The sequence below is a fragment of the Stegostoma tigrinum genome, chromosome 31, assembly GCF_030684315.1.
Source record: "Stegostoma tigrinum isolate sSteTig4 chromosome 31, sSteTig4.hap1, whole genome shotgun sequence".
NCBI lineage: Eukaryota > Metazoa > Chordata > Chondrichthyes > Orectolobiformes > Stegostomatidae > Stegostoma > Stegostoma tigrinum.
Genome location: NC_081384.1, coordinates 12,923,053 through 12,945,817, shown reverse-complemented (window position 1 = coordinate 12,945,817; position 22,765 = coordinate 12,923,053). Strand labels below are relative to the sequence as shown.

General features: G+C 44.2%; 1 protein-coding gene across 18 annotated transcripts in view; it reads left to right on the top strand.

The window, feature by feature from the left end:
- Window positions 1-22,765, top strand: part of znf385c (zinc finger protein 385C) — a 430,141-nt gene that overhangs the window by 281,783 nt on the left and 125,593 nt on the right. Inside the window, exon 1 of one of the 18 annotated variants that reach the window (XM_048560956.2) lies at window positions 12,595-12,657. The exons of the other annotated variants lie outside the window; for them this stretch is intronic. The gene's annotated coding sequence lies outside the window, so the exon portion shown is untranslated. Of the gene's footprint in view, window positions 1-12,594; window positions 12,658-22,765 lie in introns of those variants that run through there. 18 annotated transcript variants of the gene reach the window in all.

The window sequence follows — 22,765 nt, the reverse complement described above, 5'->3', positions numbered from 1 at the left end:
CAAATATCAAACTTTAGTGGGAAAAAGAAATTCTTCAATTCTTCCTGCATTTAGTCAGAAACCAATCCCACTTCCCTTCAATTCCTTTGGAAAATTCAGTGTCCAAAAATGTGATATTTTAATGGTTTGTTAATTAACTTCCAAAATGAACCTTTCTCGGAAATCCAGACTCGATTTTTTTTAATTCAGTTCAGTTGAAATGGGATCAACTTGGGATTTGACCAAACTGACTAGTTGAGAATGTCCTAGTTCCCAACAATCATTGTTGTTACAACGGATCTTTTGGAATCCTTCCAAGTATCACTTCTGGGTTGGTATAAAAGAAGAATATTGTGATAAAATCCTTTGCATATCTCTCCTTCTTAGGAAATGGATTTGCCAGTCTTTCCATGATCAAAACAACACAGTAGCATGAATTCTGACAGTTTACTTCATGTCATTTACATCAATCCAGACATGTGATGGTTCTCTCTTCTTAACTCACATATTCTCCCATCAGCTGGGTGCAAATATCCCTGCCTATCCTTTTTAGTTTATGATTTGTTTTGGGAAATGTGGATGTATAGTGGCATCTGACAAATTGCACAGTTTGATCTTGTCAAACTCATCAGTTCCAGTTTATGATCTTTCCGAAGCAATTTCCTCCCCTTCCGGATCCAAAAACCTTGCCTTTCTTTGTAACCGCCGCATAAGTCACAATCATCTCTCATTCTTGTGTTGTAGCAGAAATCACATCTCCTAATATCTCTTCCACGGTTGTTCATCATTCTGTGTCATCACTGAACGCGAAAGGCAACAGAGACTGGAGAAGGAGAAAAAAAACCAAAAGAACTGCGGATGCTGTAAATCAGGAACAAAAACAAAGTTGCTGGAAAAGCTCAGCAGGTCTGGCAGCATCTGTGGAGGAGAAAACAGAGTTAACGTTTTGGGTCCGGTGACCTTTCCTCAGAACTGATGGTGGCTGGGAAAATGTCAGTTTATATGCAGAAAATAGAGAGGTGGGTGGGGTAGGGATTAAACAATAGGATAGGGCCCAAAGAGAGAGAAAGACAAGTGGACAAACAAAGGAGTTTCTGAGATCAGGCTGGGAGGGTGAATAGTTGTTAATAGGGACTGTTAGTGACTAACAACAGGGGATGTGTAGTGGCAGGCTATGTGATAACAAGGCCTGGAGTGTGGGGTAGGGGGCTGGGACATGGGAGAGTTTAGGCCCTAAAATGATTAAACTCAGTATTGAGTTCAGAGGGCTGTAGGGTCCTCAAGTGGAAAATGAGGTGTTGTTTATCCAGCTTACGCTGGGCTTCACTGGAACACTGTAGCAAGCCAGAGACAGAGATGTTGGCCAGGGAACAGGGTGGTGCATTGAAGTGGCAGGCAACAGGTAGGTCAGAGTCTTTTTTACGAGCAGAATGTAGACGTTCTGTGAAGCGATCACCAAGTCTATGCTTCATTTCCCCATTGTAGAGGAGACCACACTGTGAGCAGCAGCTGCAGTGGACTAGATTCTGGGAAGCGCAGGTGAAATGTTGCTTCACCTGGAAAGTATGTTGGGCCCTTGGATGCTGGGGAGGGAGGAGGTAAATGGGCAGGTGTTGCACCTTCGCCAGTTACAGGGAAAGGTGCCGTAGGGCTGTGGGGAGGTGTTGGGGGTGAAGGAAGTGTGGACCAGGGTGTCCTGGAGGGAACAGTCCTTGCAGAAGGCAGACAGGGGCGGGGAGGGGAATATGTGTCTGGTGGTGGCAACTTGCTGGAGGTGGCGGAAATGGCATCTGATGATCTCCTGGATGTGGATGCTGGTGGGGTGGTAGGTGAGGATAACAGGAACCCTATCACTGTTGCGGGAGGGAAGAGAAGGGGTGAGGGCAGAAGTGCGGGAGATGGGTCGGACCCGATTGAGGGCCCTGTCGGCAACGGAGCTGGGGAATCCTCGGTTGAGAAAGAATGTGGATATTTCGGAGGTTCCCTTGTCGAACTTGGCCTCATCTGAGCATATGCAACAGAGATGGAGGAACTGAGAGAGTGGGATGGAGTCATTACAGGAAGAGGAGTATGAGGATGTATAGTCCAGGTAGCTGTGGGATTCAGTGAGTTTGTAATGGATATCAGTGGCCAGTCTATCCCCAGAAATGGAAACAGAAATGTCGAGGAAGGGAAGGGAGGAGTCAGAGATAGACCAGGTGAAAGTGAGGGCAGGGTGGAAATTGGAGGCAAAATTGAAGAAGTTTTGGGTGGGGGTCAGAATAGGACTGGAACAAGGAATGTTCCACGTACCTCACGAAGAGACAGGCTTAACTTGGGCCCATGCAGGTACCCATGGCAACCCCTTTGACCTGAAGAAAATGAGAGGAGTTGAAAGAGAAGTTGTTGAGGGTGACGACAAGCTCGGCCAAGCGGAGGAGGGTGGTGGTGGGTGGGGATGGTTCAGTTCTTTGCTCCAGGAAGAAGCGGTGAGCCCTGAGACCCTCCTGGTGGGGAATGGATGTGTAAGGGGATTGCACATCCATGGTAAAGAGGAGGTGGCTGGAGCCGGTAAACTGGAAGTTTTGAAACCAGTGTAAGGCGTCAGATGAATCATGGATGTATGGGGGTAGGGATTGGACCAGGGGTGAGCAGACTGAGTCAAGGTAGGAAGAGATGAGTTCTGTGGGGCATGAGCAGGCTGAAACACTGCGTCTACCTGGACAGTCCTGTTTGTGGGTTTTTGGCAGGAAGTATATGCGAGCTGTGCGGGGTTGGGGGACTATTAGCTTGGAAGCGGATGGGGGGAGATCACTGGATGAAATGAGATCTGTAACCATAGTGGATACAATGGCCTGATATGCCACGGTGGGGTCATGGTCCAGGGGAAGGTAGGAGGAGGTATCTGAGAGTTGGCGCTCAGCCTCTGCAAGGTAGAGGTCAGTACGCCAGGCTACAACAGCACCACCCTCATCAGCAGGCTTGATGACAAAGTCAGAGTTAGACCTGAGCACACAGAGTGCAGTCAGTTTGGAGGGAGATAGGTTGGATTTGTTGAGGGGGCAGTGAAATTGAGGTGACTAATGTCACGTTGACAGTTCTCAATGAAAAGATCGAGTGCAGGTAAAAGGCGGGAGAGAAGGGTCCAGGTGGAGGGAGTGTGTTGGAGTTGGGCAAAGGGGCCTGTGGGGTGGGGAGAGGACTCTTGTCCAAAGAAATGAGCATGAAGGCGAAGACGGCGGAAGAACAGTTCGGCGTCAAGTCGTGCCTGGAATTCATTAAGGTGGAGTCACAGAGGGATAAAGCTGAGGCCTTTACTGAGTACAGAGCGTTCAGCATCGGAGAGTGGACGGTTAGAAGGGATGGAGAAAAAAACAACCTGATAGAATGCTGAGTGTCATAGATAATAAATTCAGCTTTTTGGAATTCAGATTTCTTCAAGTTAACACATCACTTTAGGACTTGTGATGCCCAACAAGTCTTTATAATAAAATTACAGCTGAGTGTGCCACCACACCTGAACTCAGGGGCTGGGGGGTAGTGCACTCACTGTCCAGACTATCAGTGCAGGTGACTTCACTACCAGAAATAGCAGTATCAAAAATCAGGACCATCCATAATGCTGCTTAATTCATAGATATTTTAACAACTGCAGAACCAATGAAAAGTGTTCTTTCTCAAAGGTTTCTCTGTTGTGTTGTATGTTTTCACAAGACCAGCCCACAGGGCAGCAGCCAAGCACACAAGCAGGATGGCGAGTCAAGCACCAAACTTGGGAACGTAGAAAATGGAATCAGGAGTAGGACATTTGGCCCTTTGAGCTGGCTCTGCTATTCAATATGGTCACGACCCTGTACCTGCTTCCTATCCATACCCTTTGATCTCCTTAGCCCTAAGATCTATATTTAACTCCTTGAAAACATTCAATGTTTTGGCCCCACCCACTTTTTGTGGCAGAGAATTCCACTCTCTCATTTAAGAGATATCTCCTATTCTCAGTCCTAAATGGTCTAACCTGCATCTGTAGACTGTGACCTCGGTTCAGGACTCTTGGATCATCCTTCCTGTGTGGTCCTGTTGGAACCTTATAGGTTTCTATGAGAACCTGTCTCATTCTTGATACTCCAATCCTAACTGCATCAAGCTCCCAAGCAAGATAGCAAGTGTCGGTTGAACAGATGCAGTATAAGTGGATAAATATGAAGGTTTACACAGTTAAAAACAGAAAGTCAGAGTACAATTTGGGAAATGTGGATGTACAGTGGTATCTAGGTGTCCTCGCACACCAGTTAATGAGAGTGGACAAGCAGAGGCAGCAAGCAATTAGGAGGGGAAATGGTATGTTGACCTTCATCGAAAGAGGATTTGAGTTCAGGAGGAGGACCACCTTCCTGCAGTTACACTGGGTGTTGATGAGACAATATCTGAAGTATAATATGCAGTTTATGTGAAGTTTTGGTCCTCCTACTTAAGGGAGGATACACTTGCCATAAATGGAGCACAGCGAAGGTTCTCTGGACACCGCAGGACTGCTGATTGAGGAAAATCTGGTTTGTCGTGGCCTGTATTGATGAGGGTTTAGAAGAATCAAAGAGGATCTGATTGAAACATATAAAATTCCAATAGGGCTAGATAGTCTAGATGCAGAACAGACATTTCACCCATTTCGAGAGTCTGGAACCAGGGACATGGCTACAGAATACAGAGTACCCAATTTAGGACTGAGAAAATGAAGCATTTCTTCACTCAGAGGCAGTCAACCTATGGAATTCTGTATCACAGAAGCTGTAGAAACTCAGTTGCTGAGTGTATTCAAGGAATAGTTTGATAAATCTTTAGCTATTAAAGACATCAAGGCGACTGGAGAGGAAGCAGGAATATGATGATGGGACAGAAATCAGCCATGATCCTATTGAATGGCAGAGCATGCTTGAAGGACCGAATGGCTCCTCCTGCTCCTATTTTTGATTCTATGAGCACCCAACAGGACAGTGAGCTGAGACAAGTGTGGAGTAGCATGGCGAGTGAGGCATCTACCAGGGCAGCGAGCTGAGCCAAGCATTCAATGGGGCAGTGAGTGGGGACAATGATGACAACAGCGACACACCATGTGTGGGCAGGGTAGAAGTCAACTTCCTGTTGCAGGCACATTTTGATGACATCACCCACCTACTTCCTGTTCTGGTGCAGAGGCTGGGAATTTGGTGTAAAATTACTGTCTTGTTATCCTCTTTCATGGAAACCATGTGGCACAGTGTGTAGCATCCTTGCCTCTGAGCCAGAAGAACCAGATTTGACCCCATCCCAGGACTTAACAGTCTAGGAAGATACATTTGCAATGGTGCCAAACATATCATAGACAAGCAGGTAGATATCAACATGAAAAACCACTGGCAGACAATAAGAACTGGAGAGATTGTTGGCCATCTGTGTGATGGAAAGGTAGTTGAAGACTATAGTTCAACATTACAAGTTGCAAGGAAAAGTGCATGTTGCCACAGCAACAGGGATTCTCGATGTAACTAAAATACACCAACACCAATCATTTGTCATCGATGTAGTCATATATATCATATCTATAAAACAGGAACCTGCTTCAAAAACCGTATCACGAACTAGAACAAGCATTCACCATAATCACTTAGAATAATATTTCTTTAAAGCCAATATCGTATTTCCAGCAAGTTCTGCTCAGTACCATAAATCTTCACATAATGAAGTGCAGAGTTTGACAAAATATTCAGTCATAAAGAAGGGAGGCTAGTTAGCCCAGTTTGCTATGCAGACTGATGCCAACAGCATGGGTTCAATTCCCACATAAGCTGAGGTCACCCCGAAGGACTCTCCTTCACTCTCTGTCCCTTACTTGAGATGTGGTGACCATCACCAGTCATCTGTCTAATGAGAGAGCACCCCTGCAGTCTGGTAAGACGATGGTGATGTTATTGTAGAGGGGAAAGTCTTGCATTTACGTAGCTCTTTTCATGAGCAGGGAATATCCCAGAATCTCGTACGTCAATGAAGTGCATTTTGAAATGCAGCAGCCAATTGGCAGATGGAACAAACTCCCACAAACTGCAATGTGATACTGGCCAGACAATCCCATGTTTGTTGTCGAGGCATAAATATCAATCATGGCACTGGGAATACCTCCCCCGCTGTTCTTCTCACAGTGGCCACCATTTACAACCAGCTGATGCTGGGGCTGAAGTATAATGTCACATCCAAAATACAACGCCTTAACAGTTCGGCACTCCCTCAGTACTGTAACAGGGTGTCTGCCAGGAACTGGGTGTTGGATTTGAATTTGGATTCTGGGATCCTTAATTTGCTGATCTTGAAGCAAACAAAGGGGGATTCTCATTGTAAAAATGGAGCATCGGAACTGCACTGCTGAGATTACTGCCCCAAAGAAGTGCAAGGAACTCCACTTCCTCTCAGGAAGGTCCTTTCTCATTTGTTGTTTTTAAGAGTATTAGTTTGCGGGTTGATGTTTCTGCATCATTGCCTCAGTATTTGTTGGGCACAGCAAAGCTAGAAACCTTACAGGATCTTCTTCACAGTTTCTAGAAATAGCTTCTGCCTTTTTGCTCAGCAAGCAACGTTCATGTGCTGATATGAGATGGATTTTGTGGTTGAAGGGATGACAGACTTCATGGAGTTATTTCAGTGCACACTGGGTTTTTTGGAGAGAAGGAGGGGGATCAGAGGATGCAAGCCCGGGAGGTGCACACACAGTATAGATTCATCATTACAACCTGTCCCTTAGGTTTCAGTTGATGTGTGCAGGATATGACTCTTCAATCAGCAAATATTGGAAGTTTAATAATCACAACAGGGACCATACACTTGTGCACACGATATGGAGATATCTAGGAATCAGTTCCTGAATGTAAATGGCTCAGTTAGTGGTTGTGACTGAGGCAGCTGCACTGAACTTGATGTGCAGGCTTGAAACTGGCACCAAAGGGGAATTCCTAAATCTTTGAACCATCATGTGTAGTGCAGGTCACTAATGAGTTGTTTGCTAGAGCCAGTGAATTCATGAGAGAACCTTTTGGAAGGCAGCCAACGACTGGAAGGAGTCCTTCATTTCTACTATGCAACAGGGTTCCCTAGAGTACACAGCATTATTGACTGTACTAATATGGCCAAACATAACCTTCACCCCATTGCTACTTGGTTCTTGGGCTAGAGGAGTAACTCCTGTGTGAATGTTCTCTGGCATGCAAAGATGGGAAAATAATTCTATATTCTTTCATTTTATTGCAGTTAACAATGCCAGCAATATTTGAAAGGTCACAGACGCTACACAATTGGCCGTTGATTGACCAAAACTATGGCCATGGCTCGCAAAACCACTGCATAATGCTCGAAAATGTTCAATATGTCCCATGCTGCTTTTAACCAAGTATGTCACCAGCACCTCAATGTATTTAGGTTCCTCCAAATAACCTTTTTAACTGCTTCAAAGATGCTATATAAATGCAGCTTGTCGTTGGAAAAGCACTTCAGAAACCGAAGTGCTGCAGTCCAGGTTGACCAAGATCTCAGTCCTTCTTCTAACCTGCAATGCTCAGCACAGCTTTGGCCTACAAAATGATAGCGTCAGAGAATGCAACAGCATCCAATGGAAAGTGATGAACCTGACCATGAGGCAGAAGATTTATCTGCCTGAAAAGCAGCTGAGTAATGGTTGTGTTGAATATATCAAGGACTGTACGTGTTTATTGCCTCAACATACCCAGAACATGCTTCCAATTCCTTTGCCAAACAAACCACCTCTTTGATTGGACACAGTCATGCTAAAAATGCATGAATATGTGTTAATTCTCAAGGTAATCTTGAGCTGTTTTATATCAAGATCACTGCCAGAGCAATTTCCCATACTTGATAATCCCAGCTTTTATTGACCCTGATGTTGTGCCATGCAGGGTGTACCCAGTGTGTTTTGTCCCTTTTGAAAAACTATACTGTGTGCATCCTAACTGCCTACTCTTGTTGAGATCCCATGGGACAAGAGACAGAAAACTATAATTGTATCACTGTCCATATATGGGGATGAAGATTCATACCTTACACCTTTGTTCTGGGAGAGTAAATGGCCCTGTACTGAGACGTGATGAATGGAGTGGCTAGTTGACCTTGCTGCTCAGGAACACATCTGGAATTATCACACAGAGTGGGAGGAGGATGCAGACGTAGGCTTGGATTTTTGCAATAAAAACTGAAAGAACTGCGGATGCTGTGAATCTGGAACAAAAACAGAAGTTGCTGGAGAAGCTCAGCAGGTCTGGCAGCATCTGTGAAGGAAAAAAATCAGAGTTAACGTTTGGGTCCGGTGACCCTTCTTCAGAACTGTTCTGACGATAGGTTGCCCTGTGCGAAATGTTAACTCAGATTTTTTTCTTCACAGATGCTGCCAGACCTGTTGAGTTTTGCCAGCAACTTCTGTATTTTTGCAGTGATGGTGTGACTGTCCATCCTGGTGAAGTCCGCAGAGTTGGAAGTCTTGCCCCTGAACATGACATCTACCATTTTCTAGGGAGTGGGAATGGGGTTACGTCATGTTTCCTGCATGCATATTCTACCCTAACCCCTTCCCTTCCATCTCACTATAGCAATTGGGTCCCCCTTGTCCTCACCTACCATCCCACAGGCACCCACATCCAGAGGATCAGTAGCCACCATTTCTGCCACCTCAGGTAGGATGCCACCACCAGACCCATATTCCCCTCCCCTCCCTTGTAAACCTTCCACATGAACCATTCCCCCGAAACACCCCAGCCCACTCCTCTCTCACTCCCAATGCCTACCCACCCACGCCTACAGCACTTTCCCAGGCAATTGCAGGTGTAACACCTGCCATTTGCTACCTCCCTCCTCACTACCCAAGGCCCCAGACATACCCTCCAGGTGAAGCATTGACTTATCTGCAGTCTACTCAATCTAGTCTACTGTATTCACTGCTCACAATGTGGTCTCTTTTATACTGGGGGGACCACTTACATGCTGTCCATAAAAATGACTCCAAGCTTTCAGGTGCCTGTTATTGCAACACACCACTGTGCCCTGCCATTGCAACACACCACTGTGATCCCTGCCATTGCAACATACCACTGTGATCCCTGTCATTGCAACACACCACTCTATTCTCTGCCATTGCACCTCTCCACTGTGCTCCCATGCAAGCATCTCTGTCTAAGGTCTGCTGCAGTGCTCCAGGAAGCGTCAGTGCAGTTGCAGGAACAACACGTTGTCTTCCACTTAGATACCTTCCAGCCTTCAACACTCAACACCAAGTTCAACAATTTCAGAGCGTGAACATTCTCTCCATGTTCATTACCTCTCCCCCACCCCTAAGTCTTGTCCTGAAATTGGTTGACTTCAGCACAGCCAACCCATTTTCAACTACTCACAGTCCCCACTATCACCTATCTATCTTCTCTTCTTCCCTGGCCATTACCAACAATCCCTTTGTCCACCAATCCTGTTTTCTCTGTCTGTCTGTCTCTCTCTCTCACTCTCTCTCTCTCTCTGGGCTCCACTCCTACCTATCTGCGTCGCTCCTTTTTCCCTCCAGTCCCCATCATCAGATTAAATCCCACCTTTGCCTAGCTGCTTCTAATTCTGAGGAAAGGTCACTTGACTTGAAATGTTGACTCCATTTTTTTCCTTCACCAACCTGCTGAGTTTATCCAGCAGTTTCTGTTTAAGTTTGTTTCAGATTTCAAGTATTTGTAGTCTTTATTTTGTTTTAATTTTAAAGAATTCCTATTCCTAGTGCACTTTCTCCCAGGAGCGTTTGTGGAATAGGTAGATGCCTGAACTCTGTATTTCTGACCCAGGCATGAAAATTCACATTGCCATGAAGCATCATGACAAAAAGGTGCAACGGAATATGACGGGCTTCAGTTATGGGAAGAGGTTGGAAAATTTAGGTTTGTTCTTTTTGGGACAGGGAAGGTTAAGGAGAAACTGAGCAAGATGCTGAGAGGTTTTGATAAATTAGGGAAAGTTATTCCCAATGACAAATCAATCAATAGCAAAAATCTTTGTCTTCTTCTTTTCCTTCTTCTAATTCTCTTTCTTCCTCCCATTTCTTTCCACAATCATTTATAACATATAGTAATGACTTGGTGGAGGAAAGTGAATGTACTACAGTCAAGCTTGCAGATAACACAAAAATTGGTAGGAAGGCAAGTCATGAGGATGATTCAAAGAAGCTGCTGAGGGATGTAGACAGTTTAAGTGAGTGGGCAAAAAAATCTAAGAGACAAAACGTCAAGTAGGAAAATGAGAGGTTCGCACTCGAGCAGGAAGAATGAAGGAGCTGATTATTTAAATAGAGAAAGACTGCAGAAACCTAGAAGGATTTGGGAATCCTTGTGCGTAAGTTGTAAAAGCTAGTATCCATGTTCAGTGGGTAATAGGGAAGGCAAATGCAGTGTTTGCCTTCATATTGAAGGGAATGGATGATAAAGATAGGGAAGTTATGCTAAAACTATACAAGTACACAGATGACAACTGGAATACTATGGACAGGAAGGTGCACAGGCATCAGTCCAAAGAAGATTCACTCTGTTGATTCTGCATGTGCCAGGATTGTCTTTTGAGAAGAGATTGAATAGTTGGGCCTGTACTTAATTGGAATTAAGAAGAAAGAGAAGCAAACTTATTGAAATGTAAAAGATTCTTAGGGAACTCACAGTGTAAGAATAAGTGGGTAAGCCATTCATGACTGAGTTGAGGAAGAATATCTTCACTCAGAGGGTTGTGAACCTGCAGAATTCTCTCCCTGAGGAAATTATTGGGGCCAGTTCATTGGATATACCCACGAGGGAGTTGGACATGGTCCTTGTGGCTGACGGGATCAAGGGGTATGGAGAGAAAGCAGGAATGGGATACTGAGATTGTGAGATCAGACATGATCGCATTGAATGGTGGTCCAGGGTCAAAGGGCTGCCTAGCCTACTTCAGCATCTATTTTCTGTGCTTCTATATGACTCTACAGGGTAGATGCTGTGAAGTTATTTTCCCTTTTGGGAGGGTCTAGGCCTACTCCGGGAATAACTAGGTTCAACTATTGAAGATATAGATGAGGAGGAATTTACCCTCTCAGAGGACAGTAAATGTGTGTAATTCTTTATCACAGAGCATTCTCGAGGCTACGTGGTTAAGTGTATTCAAGCCTAAGGTAGATTGATTTTTAATCAGCTAAGGAATCACAGATTATAGGGAAAAGGAAGGAAGTTGTGCATTATCAGATCGCCCATGATGTCATTGAATAGTGGAGCACACTTTGTGGGTTGAATGGGTTATTTCTGCTCCCATGTCTTGTAGTCCCGCTTCCATCATTCATGTCAACAGAATCCTCTCTCACTGTATAATTTGGTTGTCCCATTTTAATCTCTTAGCTACCTTCTTTGATCTTCCCACAATCTTCATTGACCCCCTGACAAGCCACTTCCTGATTTTGTCCTTTCTTATTGATCCGTACTTCCAGCTCGGCATCCTCATCTCATTAGTTACCAGCAGTTGTTACTCTCTTCCTGATGTTGCCCAAGTTTCTGCCACTCCCTCACCAAGCCAGTCTTGCACCAGCCCCCGGTGGATTCTTCATTTTAGATTCAGCCACATTTCGCTATCAGTTAACACTCACCACCGGCTAATAATTCAAGGCTCTAATTTCAATATAATAGTCTGGACAGACAGTAGAAGATTTGGGATTAAATAGCTACACAGGGATTTGGTACTGAGTGTGGTTGTTCTTCCAAAGAGCCAGACAGACACAATGGGCAAAACAGCCTCTGTTTATGCTGTAAATTGCTGCTATTCTGTGATCTGAATTACCAGTGCCACTCCCCTGCTGCTGCTCATACCTCTACCACAGCTAGAGATTTGTACTGGACACCAATATTGTTATTAAAGCCCCTGTGTCATTGCTTACTGAGTCAGATTTGCAAACACTGGGAATCCAGACAAGGCAGACTACTGTATATTGCAGCTCTCAATCTGTGGAGCTGCTGTCGTAGCATTGATAATGATAGCTATGCGTGAACTGCACATTCTATCATTGTGAATTCAGGGAATGCAATCAGTGGTCGCTGACAAAAGTCAAGAGCCAAGTTCCGCTCCCAGCCGCCCTCTGCCTCTGAGTCTGCTAGTTATTACACAGGAACAGTCCTGATTGCTCCTTGGACTATTCCCAGCACTAATAGCCAATTTATGCTACGTCTGCGCAATTAACAGAGCTCCAACAAGAGCCATTGTTTACTTGCAGACCCCACCCACAAGCAGAAATACAAAGGAGCTATGTAGAACAGGGAATGCAACAGAATATGGATGCTGCTACTAAACACGCAGGGCAATTGATAATTTTCTGGGGTGTGTGACTGTAAAACAATCAAGCCACATTGGCAGGCGTAATATTGTGCTTGTTGCTGTATTAGTAGGTAACAACATCACACAGTGACCAGGAAAACTGTAGGAATCTTCCCAATTTCAGGCATAATCAAGAGTTGGAACCATTCCACAGTCCCACTGGTGTCCACATGGTGTCATGGGCTTGCATGAGGCCAATCAATAGCCTCCATGTTCATGAGATCCAGGTACAGGACCACAGGCAGGAGGCCCAAGGAGAGGGCCTGCATCACTGGACAGCAGGCAGCTTCACGAGGAGAGATGAAGACTGCTAAGGTAGGTCAATGAGCATGCAAGCACCTCAAACTGGAGGGGCTCTTTGATAGCTGTGAAGCATCATCTTAAAAATTGGAAGGACCAAAATTGAAGGATGATCAATTTTGAGTAGGACATATTAACAGGCACAACCATGGGCTGGTGCCATTGCTCCAAAACTGGGGATTGAGAGCAATCTCCAATGGCTTTAGGCGGAAGGCTGCCTCCAAATGGCTGCCAGCCTTTGGACTGAGCGAGGGGCCTGACTGACCAGGAGAAAGTTCTGTGAAAGGGCGGTAATGGACCTTGATTGGGCCTCAGTTGGAACAATTGACCGTCTGTTTCTGGGGAGCAAGCTGCTGCTTTCCATGGCAACCCACTCCAGACTGGAGATGGGACAGCACTGGGGAGTTGTGATGAATGGGATTGTCTGATTCTTTTCACGGCACCCATGATTCCAAAGCTCCCAGTAAAAGGTCAGAAATACTCCGCCCAGCATTCGGAAAGGTTGCTGTTGATGTCAGTGTTCAAAATTATTTCCTCTAATGTAATTAAATGGAAGTACAGTAAATAAGCATCAAGATCCAATTTGTTAGTACACTTCCCTTGCTGAACTTTACAGTTTTCTTTCTCACATATTGCACTTTGGCCACAGCATTATTTGTTTTAAATCGGCTTGCGGGCCTCTCGACGTTAAGATCTCAGAATCCTGTCAAAACAGTTTGAAAACGGCCTCTTTTGGCCCTAACAGTGGTAAACTTTCCCACGGCAGCATTTAGTTTAACTGATACAAAATGTTTTTATCAACCTTGTTCAGTTTCTAAGGGAGCAGTTTTGTTGGGTAAGTTTATTTAAAGCACTTCGAATGTAACACAAAACAATCATTAGGGGATTTTTTTTCCAATGAAACAAATTGATTTTATAATTGCTTACTGCGTAACAGATGAATCATCTTGATGGTCATATAATCTCTTTATTACACACTTTGGATATTTAAAACTCATATTAGGTGTGGGAGTGTATTTTGACTTTCGGAATGGCACTGGCAGTAGGAGAATCTATTCACTCTAAGCTACCACAAAATTGATGTTTTTAATTGATTTTATTCATTCACAAGACCATCTGTGAAATTCTTCATTACAGTGGGCTGTTGAGGCTGGGTCAATTAAATTCAAGGATGAGATGGACAGATTTTTAATCTACAAGAGTTATGGGGAAAAGGCGAGAAAGTGGGAATTAAGGATTATCAGATCAGCTGTGGTCTCTGAATGGCAGAGCAGAATTGATACACCAGATGGCCTACTCCTTCTATTTTCTGTGTTTTTCTATATTTCTTGCAAGGCCAACATTTATTACCCATCCCTGATGGCCCCTGAGAAGGTGCTGTTATGTTGTATTGTCGAACCATTAATGTCTGTGTGGCACAACTTCATTCACATTGTGGTTCAGCATGGAGTTTAACTCAGGGACAGTGAAGAAATGTGGCTGTAGTTGCGGTTGGGACATAGGAGTATTCCCTCACAACTACAGCCCATTTTCTTCTGTGTAGTCAGAAGTCTGGAAGGTGCTGTAACAGAAGACTTGGGGAGTTGCAGTCATGATGGGCTGGTGGTTGACGGAGGGTGAATATGCTGTTAATCAAGCAGGCTGCATCCTGGATGTGAAGAGCTTCAAGTGTAATAAGAACTACATTCAACTGGGCAAGTGGGAAGTTATCTATTATCCATGTGATTTGCATCTTGTAGCAAGTGGTGGAAAGGCTTTCTGAAGACATTACGTAATTTACCTGTCCCAGAATACTCAGCACCTAACCTGCTTTAGTAATAGTAGCAATTGTGTGGCTCTATCTGTAAAGTTTTTTGCCAACACTGACCCTTAAGATGTTGCTGACAGGGGCTTTCAATGGTGCTAATGCTGTTGAACCTAGGAGAAAGTTTTTTATAAAACATTCATGGGCTGTGGACATTGTTGCTTAGGCCAGTACTTATTACCCTTGGGAAATGATGGGCTGAATGGCCTAATATCTGCTCCTGTGTCATTTGATGGTGAGCTGCTTTCTTGGGTCACTGCAATCACTGTGACGCAGGTAACACCTATAATACTTTTAGGAGGGGATTCCAGGATTTTGATCCAGTGACACTAATGAACAGCAGTATATTTCTGAGTCAGGATGGTGTGTGGCTTGAAGGGGAACTTGCAGGTGACGGTATTCCCATCTATCCGTTTCCCCTGTCCTTCTGGGTCATGGGTTTGGGAGGTGCTGTCTCAAGAAGGTTTGACAGATGTCTGCAGTGTATCTTGTAGACGGCACACACTATTTCTACTGAGCAAATAGTGGACAGAATGGATCTGGTACCAATCAAGTAGGCTGCTTTGTTCAGGATGCTACTGAGCTTCTTGAATATTGTTGGAGCTGTACCCATCCAGACAACTGGGGACTATTCCATCCCACTTTTGGCTTGTGCCTTGTATGTAATGGACAGGATTTGATATCTCCACTCAAGTGAAATATCCACAAGAGTATGAAAGATCCTGTGGCATGAATAAATGAAGATTAAGAATTGCTCAGTCTTCTCCCCTTAGCCAATACCAATTGAGGAAACAGTCTAACTGGATCAATTTTAGTTTTCATCATAGCTGAGGAAAAATGAATATCATTTCTCTGAATTCAATTTTGAGCCTTGAGCATTTCAGATGAGGCTAGAACTGATTGATCATTACTAAATGGAGTGGGTAGTATTGAGCTATCTAGAAATGAGTGGCTGGTAAGTAATTTCAGAGAGCAGCAAAGAGTACAGCTACATTGAGGCAGGTCCAGGGCTACATGTAAAGAAGATTGTCTAAGGGTAGACTTTCTCCCCTGAAGGCCATTAGGGGACCAGGGGAAGAAATATGTTGTCATTATTCTTTTTGGCCTACATGTGTTATCAGGTTTGCAGCAATGTAGTTAACTCTTAAATGCCCTCTGAAATGGCATAGCAAACCATGTAAATAACTTGTATATGGGTATATTAAATCATTACAGAAGCTGCATCACATTGGGTTGCAATTTTTAAAATTCATTTGTGGATGTGGGCATCGCTGGCTGTGCAGAATTTATTGCCCATCTCCAGTTGCCCTTGAGAAGGTGGTGGTGAGCTGCCTTCTCAACTGCTGCAGTCCACCTGCTGTGGGTTGACCCACAATACCAATGGGAGAGAATCCTGGGATTTTGACCCACTGACAATGAAAGAACACTGATATACTTCCAAGTCAGGATGATGAGGGGCTTGAAGCGGAACTTGAAGGTGGTGCTGTTCACACATATTTGCGGCCCTTGTCCTTCTAGATGGAAGTGGTCGTGGGTTTGGAAGATACTTTGGTGAATTTCTGCATTGCATCTTGTAGATGGTACACACTGCTGCTACTGAGCATCGGTGGTAGAGGGAGTGAATGTTTGCAGATCTAGTGACAGTCAAGTGGGCTGCTTTGTCCTGGATGGTGTCAAGCTTCTTGTGTGTTGTTGGGGCTGGCTTCATCCAGGCAAGTGGGGAGTATTCCATCATACTACTGACTTATGCCTTGTAGATGGTGGGCAAACTATGAGGAGTCAGGAGGTGGAGTTACTTTCTGCAGTATTCCAGGCGTCTGACCTGCTGTTGTAGCCACTGTGTGTATGTGGTGAGTCGAGTTGAGTTTCTGGTCAATGATAACCCCCAGGATGTTGATGATGGGAAATTCAGTGATGGTACCACCATTGAATGCCAAGGGCCAGTGGTTAGATTGTCTCTTATTGGTGATGGTCATAGCCTGGCATTTGTGTGGCACGAATGTCACTTGCCACTTGTCAGCCCAAGCCTGGATATTGTCCAGATCTTGTTGCATGTGAACATGGACTGCTTCAGTGTCTGGGGAATCGCGAATGGTGCTGAACATTGTGCAGTCATCGAGTATCCTCACTTCTGACCTGATAGTGGAGGGAAGGTCATTGATGAAGCAGCTGGGGATGGTTGTGCCTAGGACACTGCCCCGATGAACTTCTGCAGAGGTGTCCTGGAGCTGAGATAACTGACCTCTAACAACTATGACCATCTTCCTATGTCTCAGGTATGACTCCTACACCAAAGAGTTTATCCCAATACCCACTGATTCCAGATTTGTTAGGGCTCCTTGATGCCACACTCAGTCGAAGAATTGTTCAAGAAGGTGGCACACCAACATTTTCTCAAGGGCATTTAGGGAGGGGGTGATAAATATTGCCCCTGTCTGTGATGCCCACACCCCAAAAACAAATTTTAAAAACCTTGTACCCTCCCACTCTTTGTTGCGGAGTACTGGAGCTTTAACTGTGTCATTATGAAGCACATCCAGTTTTCCGGTGCACTTAGTCCAATGGCATTAATAGCAGCTAAGATCGTTCTTAATGTTTAATTCAAAAGGCACTGAGTTTCAGAAGAACCTCAAACTGATGCGTTGGTAATCTGCTCTGGTCAAAATTTTTGCAGCCACAATGAGATTTTAAATGTTTAGAAGGTCAAGCAAATAAATAGCCTCTATCTTGTTTCAACAGACGTGGCTTGTGATAAGACTGTAATTGCAAAGTGAATCGTGGATGTTGTTCCCCAGAGGCCTGAATTCTCTTTTCTGTCGTAACCTTGTCATATTTAATGATCGGATGCAAAGCAAAACTGTGCTTCAGCCTTCAGAAGGTTAATATATTGTTTCCAATTTATGTAGTTTCCACTATTTTCACATTTCTGAATGTACCTCCTGGCGTATTCAAAACTAATTTGATGTCATGCATTAGACGAACCAAGCAGTAATCCCTTAGCCCCTGGTTGTTTCTTGCTCCTGGACAGTTCCTGCAAGAATTTGTGCACTCTCCCTGAAAGAGGTCACTTTTACCTGTGAGGCAAATTCCGTTCCATTGTCTTCTTTGGCAAGTCAAATGTAAACCTATTTTGAAATAAATGCTTGATTGTACGATGCGGATTATTTTGGATGTTGATTTAAACAAGGCACCACTTGTAGAATATTATACTTTAATAAGAATTATGTTTGAGCAGGATTTTGGATGAAAATCAGTTCTGAAAACCTATGGATTTCAGTCCATTGATTCAGCAAATGAGTGAATACATTAAAAAGATATTAAGCTGTGCATAGACATGCACTTAACCCAATATCATAGACTTTCCAAAATGTGTTACTGTGTGGAATTTGTTTGCCTGTGTTGGTATTTTGTATATTAATGGTGTGCTGAAATGGTTTTACACTTTAAAGTCTGTTGATTGGAATTAAGCAGCAATGGACTTTGTTCACTGGAATGTAAGTAGTTCTCTGCCCTTGTTTTAAATGCTACAGTCTGATTTTTGACTGATCAGGGATACATTTAATTTGAACATTTATGTTTTCGGAAAGCAACTAATTATCATAAAACAAAGAATTGTGGATGTTGAAGATGTGCGACAATGACAGAAATTGTTGGAGCAACTCAGCAGGTCTGGCTGCATCTGTGGAGAGAAAGCAGAGTTACCATTTTGAGGTGAGTGACTCTTCTTCAGAGCTCTGTCACTGAACTTGAAACTTTGACCTTGCTTTCTTTCCACTGATGCTGCCGGACAATCAGTTATCAAGCATGAGCCTCTTTTGTTTTTGAAACTAGTGTGTCATGATTTTTGTTTGTCCAGCTCAGTTATAGTGACTTGTTAATTTGTTGCAACAAAGCAGCAGTTATACACTTAGAGTGGAGGGACAAATTGAGTTGGAAATCAGTGAGAGGAAAAAGTAAGCACAGTGAAGGGCCAAGCAATTTCAAACATGCAATGAATAGGTTCTATGCAGACAAATGTATGAAGACGGATGTAACAAAGTTTAAGTAAGAAGGCATAGACAAGTTATCATCTGAGCAGATTGTAAATGGCACATGCAGGGTTGCTTGTATTTTCTGAGAACCGATGTAACAGGAATTATACCTGTTGCACTATGTCTCACAGTCAGTTTGCCTTTGAGGGACATTGCGTATGATCTCATTACCGCAGGTGACCTAAGGGTACGAAAGTCTGAGACTCCATCTTACTTCATATCTCTTGAAGTATGACACTTTACTGGAAGCATGTCTCTGTTGTAAAACAAAAGCTTAATATTAGCCCTGACACATATATACCTAAGGATATGTATGTTTGCATATAGTTGTTAGATATAACCAATACCTGTTTGATTCTGCAATAACTCAATATCCATTCCCATTTTCTTATGAGAGGTAGGAAAAATATTGGCACATCGGGTAAAATGTCCTGCTAGATGCAAATTCACATCAATACCCAAAACAATAAAACCCATCTCAGAGTGTCAAAAAAGACCTTGACTTTAATCAGCAGTAAGAATAGTGTGTGGCGTAGAATGTAAAGCAGAATTGACTCAATGGCTGGAGGTGACTGTGTTTCCACTGAGTCTTTACCAAGTTTCTGCAGACTACTGTAAATTCTAATGTCACAGCTCAAAGGCATCACCAATTCTACATTCTGCCTCCGCTTCAGCTGTGGCGGCATCCCAGACATCTTCTGTCAGCACCTTTTAAAATTATGTACGTGACTAATAAAGTGAAAATGACCAAATAATTTGCTTTTATGATATGCATTCTAACCTAGATATTGGGCAGTGTGCTGGGGATTACTCACATGACTTTCTTTGATATAGTGCCCTAGGAACTTTTACATCCACCTGAAAGAACAGGCAGATGGGAACTCAGTTTAACATATCATCTGAAAGACAGCACCTCTGACAGCGCCGTGCCCCCTTAGTACTGCATTGAAGCATCAGCCATGGTTTAACATGAATCCCACACTCTGTTGATCCCAATACCCGAATCATGTCAGGTGCTATCTCCAGGCCAGAAGATCAAGGCAAGAGTATATATTAAAAATGACAACCCTCTGAATTCTTTAAGTGCAATCCCTAAACCTTGGACAAATTCTTAGGCCTCCTCATCCCTGGTTTTTACCCACTTCCCCAACTACAATGCAACCTGACTCCAACTGTACTGGGAACTCAGTCCTTAATTGTGACAGTTCCTCTCACTTGCCTAACTCACATTCGACTTCCCAGAATATTGAAGGCATCCCAGCTGCGTCCTCTAGCCACCAAACTCCTGCTCCTCCCCAGCAACCAAGTGGTCAATCTGGCCTGTTTCAGATGGAATTCAAGAGGTGTCTAAGTTAATGAAGTCCTTGTTAATGAACAGTGCTTCCAAGAGAATGGACTGTCCTGGTGCTTTGCCCATGGGTGCTTGAGCCTCTCTCCAAATTTAAACAAGGCCCACCAATCCCAAACGTCTTTCCGTGTTCTGTATAACATCAGCATTGAACAGTAGCAAGAAAGATATTTTGAATTTGCGTAAGACATCGGTTAACCCCACTGTTGGATATTACATGCAGTTCTGGTTAACTCATTAAAGGAAGAATGTAAGGCCATTGTAGAACAAGTTTTCACTGGAATCATACTGGGACTGAGAGATCAAAGTTATTAAGAAAACCTCAAAGTGTTGAGCTTTTTGTTTACTGGAACAGAAATAATTCCTCGAACAGTAATTGAGGTTTTTTAAAATTGGGGAGTGTTGAGAAGGAGTGTTGTGAAAGATGGTTTCCAGTAATTGGAAAATTTGTGCCAAAAGGGCGGAAAAGTAGAATTATCACTCAAAAAATGAAGCTAGATATTAAATAGAATTATTTCGTGGAAACAGGACTGTTTTACCACAGCTGAAGATTGATACGAAGACAATAATATAGTTGAAAAGGGAATTGAACAAGTCACCTGAAAAGTAATAATATAAAAGGAAAGGGCAGAGGTTTTGGATGCAATAGCTGCAGTTGAGTTGTTGCTTCTGGCACAGCCAGAGTAGGCTCAATGACCTCTGTGCTGTGTTTTACTTGATGCTATATTTACATCTGTTTTTTACAGCAGCTTTAATTACTTAGCAGCATTTTCAATGCCAAACATGCTCGCATAACTCAAATTTTAGTTGCATTTCCATATTAAAATAATATTAAGTCTTGACAATGAAAAGCAGCAATTCATTCTGTTTGACCCAGAACCATATCTCAGTGTGGCCATTCTATGAAAGGGTTCCATCCTAAATAATTTCATGTCTCCTCCGTTGACATGGTTGACAATTGCTGTAGTTTTATTTTATATATTTGTGCATGGAATGTGCGTGTTTCTGGTAAGAGCAGCATCTGATATTTATCCATAATCGCAATGAGATATTGTTCGTCAGCTATTACATTGAACCACTACAAGGCACCCAGAGCCCTCTTTTAGAATTGGCTTGGTAGTGAGCACATTGTTCGATGGGGACAGGATAGAATTGCTTTCTGAGTTCTGCAAGATTGAGTTGTCTGATGTCTTTACCAGGGTTCACATGGTGATCATGGTCTGTCAGGCCCAATACCACATGTGCCTGAAACTCATACCAGTATGTGACTGAACCTCCCAGAGAGGAGATGAGAAATCTCAATGGGGATATAGTCAGAATTCTGCTCTCTTACCAACAATTAACAATGAACAGAAAGTTGATTCATTATTTATTAATCCCAGAAATAAATGTTGGTGCTTAGTAAATTTGTGTTTTCAAGAAACACGATTGACTAGATTAATCAACAAAATAGCTGTAGTATAGCAAAGATACTTTTCCAGTCCATTTCCTTATAAAAGTTACAAACAAATTGAAAGCAATGGGGTAGTTCTGTCCTGATCTATTTGTTGTTTCTAACCCAACCTTAATATCAGTGATAATGGGAACTTCAGATGCTGGAGAATCCAAGATAATAAAATGTGAGGCTGGATGAACACAGCAGGCCAAGCAGCATCTCAGGAGCACAAAAGCTGACGTTTCGGGCCTAGACCCTTCATCAGAGAGGGGGATGGGTGAGGGTTCTGGAACAAATAGGGAGAGAGGGGGAGGCGGACCGAAGATAGAGAGAAAAGAAGGTAGGTGGAGAGGAGAGTATAGGTGGGGAGGTAGGGAGGGGATAGGTCAGTCCAGGGAAGACGGACAGGTCAAGGAGGTGGGATGAGGTTAGTAGGTAGGAGATGGGGGTGCGGCTTGGGGTGGGAGGAAGGGATGGGTGAGAGGAAGAACAGGTTAGGGAGGCAGCGACAGGTTGGACTGGTTTTAGGATGCAGTGGGTGGAGGGGAAGAGCTGGACTGGTTGTGTGGTGCAGTGGGGGGAGGGGACGAACTGGGCTGGTTTTGGGATGCGGTGGGGGAAGGGGAGATTTTGAAGCTGGTGAAGTCCACATTGATACTATTGGGCTGCAGGGTTCCCAAGCGGAATATGACACTTCCGCCATCTACAATCCGACCCCACCACCCAAGACATTTTTCCATCCCCACCCCGTCTGCTTTCCAGAGAGACCACTCTCTCCGTGACTCCCTTTTTGGCTCCACACTGCCCTCCAACCCCACCACACCCGGCACCTTCCTCTGCAACCACAGGAAATGCTACACTTGCCCCCACACCTTCTCCCTCATCCCTATCCCAGGCCCCAAGATGGCTTTCCACATTAAGCAGAGGTTCACCTGCACATCTGCCAATGTGGTATACTGCATTCACTTTACCCAGTGTGGCCTCCTCTACATTGGGGAAACCAAGCGGAGGCTTGGGGACCGCTTTGCAGAACACCTCCGCTCGGTTCACAATAAACAACTGCGCCTCCCAGTCGCAAACCATTTCCACTCCCCCTCCCATTCTTTAGATGACATGTCCATCATGGGCCTCTTGCAGTGCCACAATGATGCCACCCAAAGGTTGCAGGAACAGCAACTCATATTCCGCTTGGGAACCCTGCAGCCCAATGGTATCAATGTGGACTCCACCAGCTTCAAAATCTCCCATTCCCCCACCGCATCCCAAAACCAGCCCAGTTCGTCCCCTCCCCCCACTGCACCACACAACCAGCCCAGCTCTTGCCCTCCACCCACTGCATCCCAAAACCAGTCCAACCTGTCTCTGCCTCCCTAACCTGTTCTTCCTCTCACCCATCCCTTCCTCCCACCTCAAGCCGCACCTCCATTTCCTCCCTACTAACCTCATCCTGCCCCCTTGACCTGTCCGTCCTCCCCGGACTGACCTATCCCCTCCCTACCTCCCCA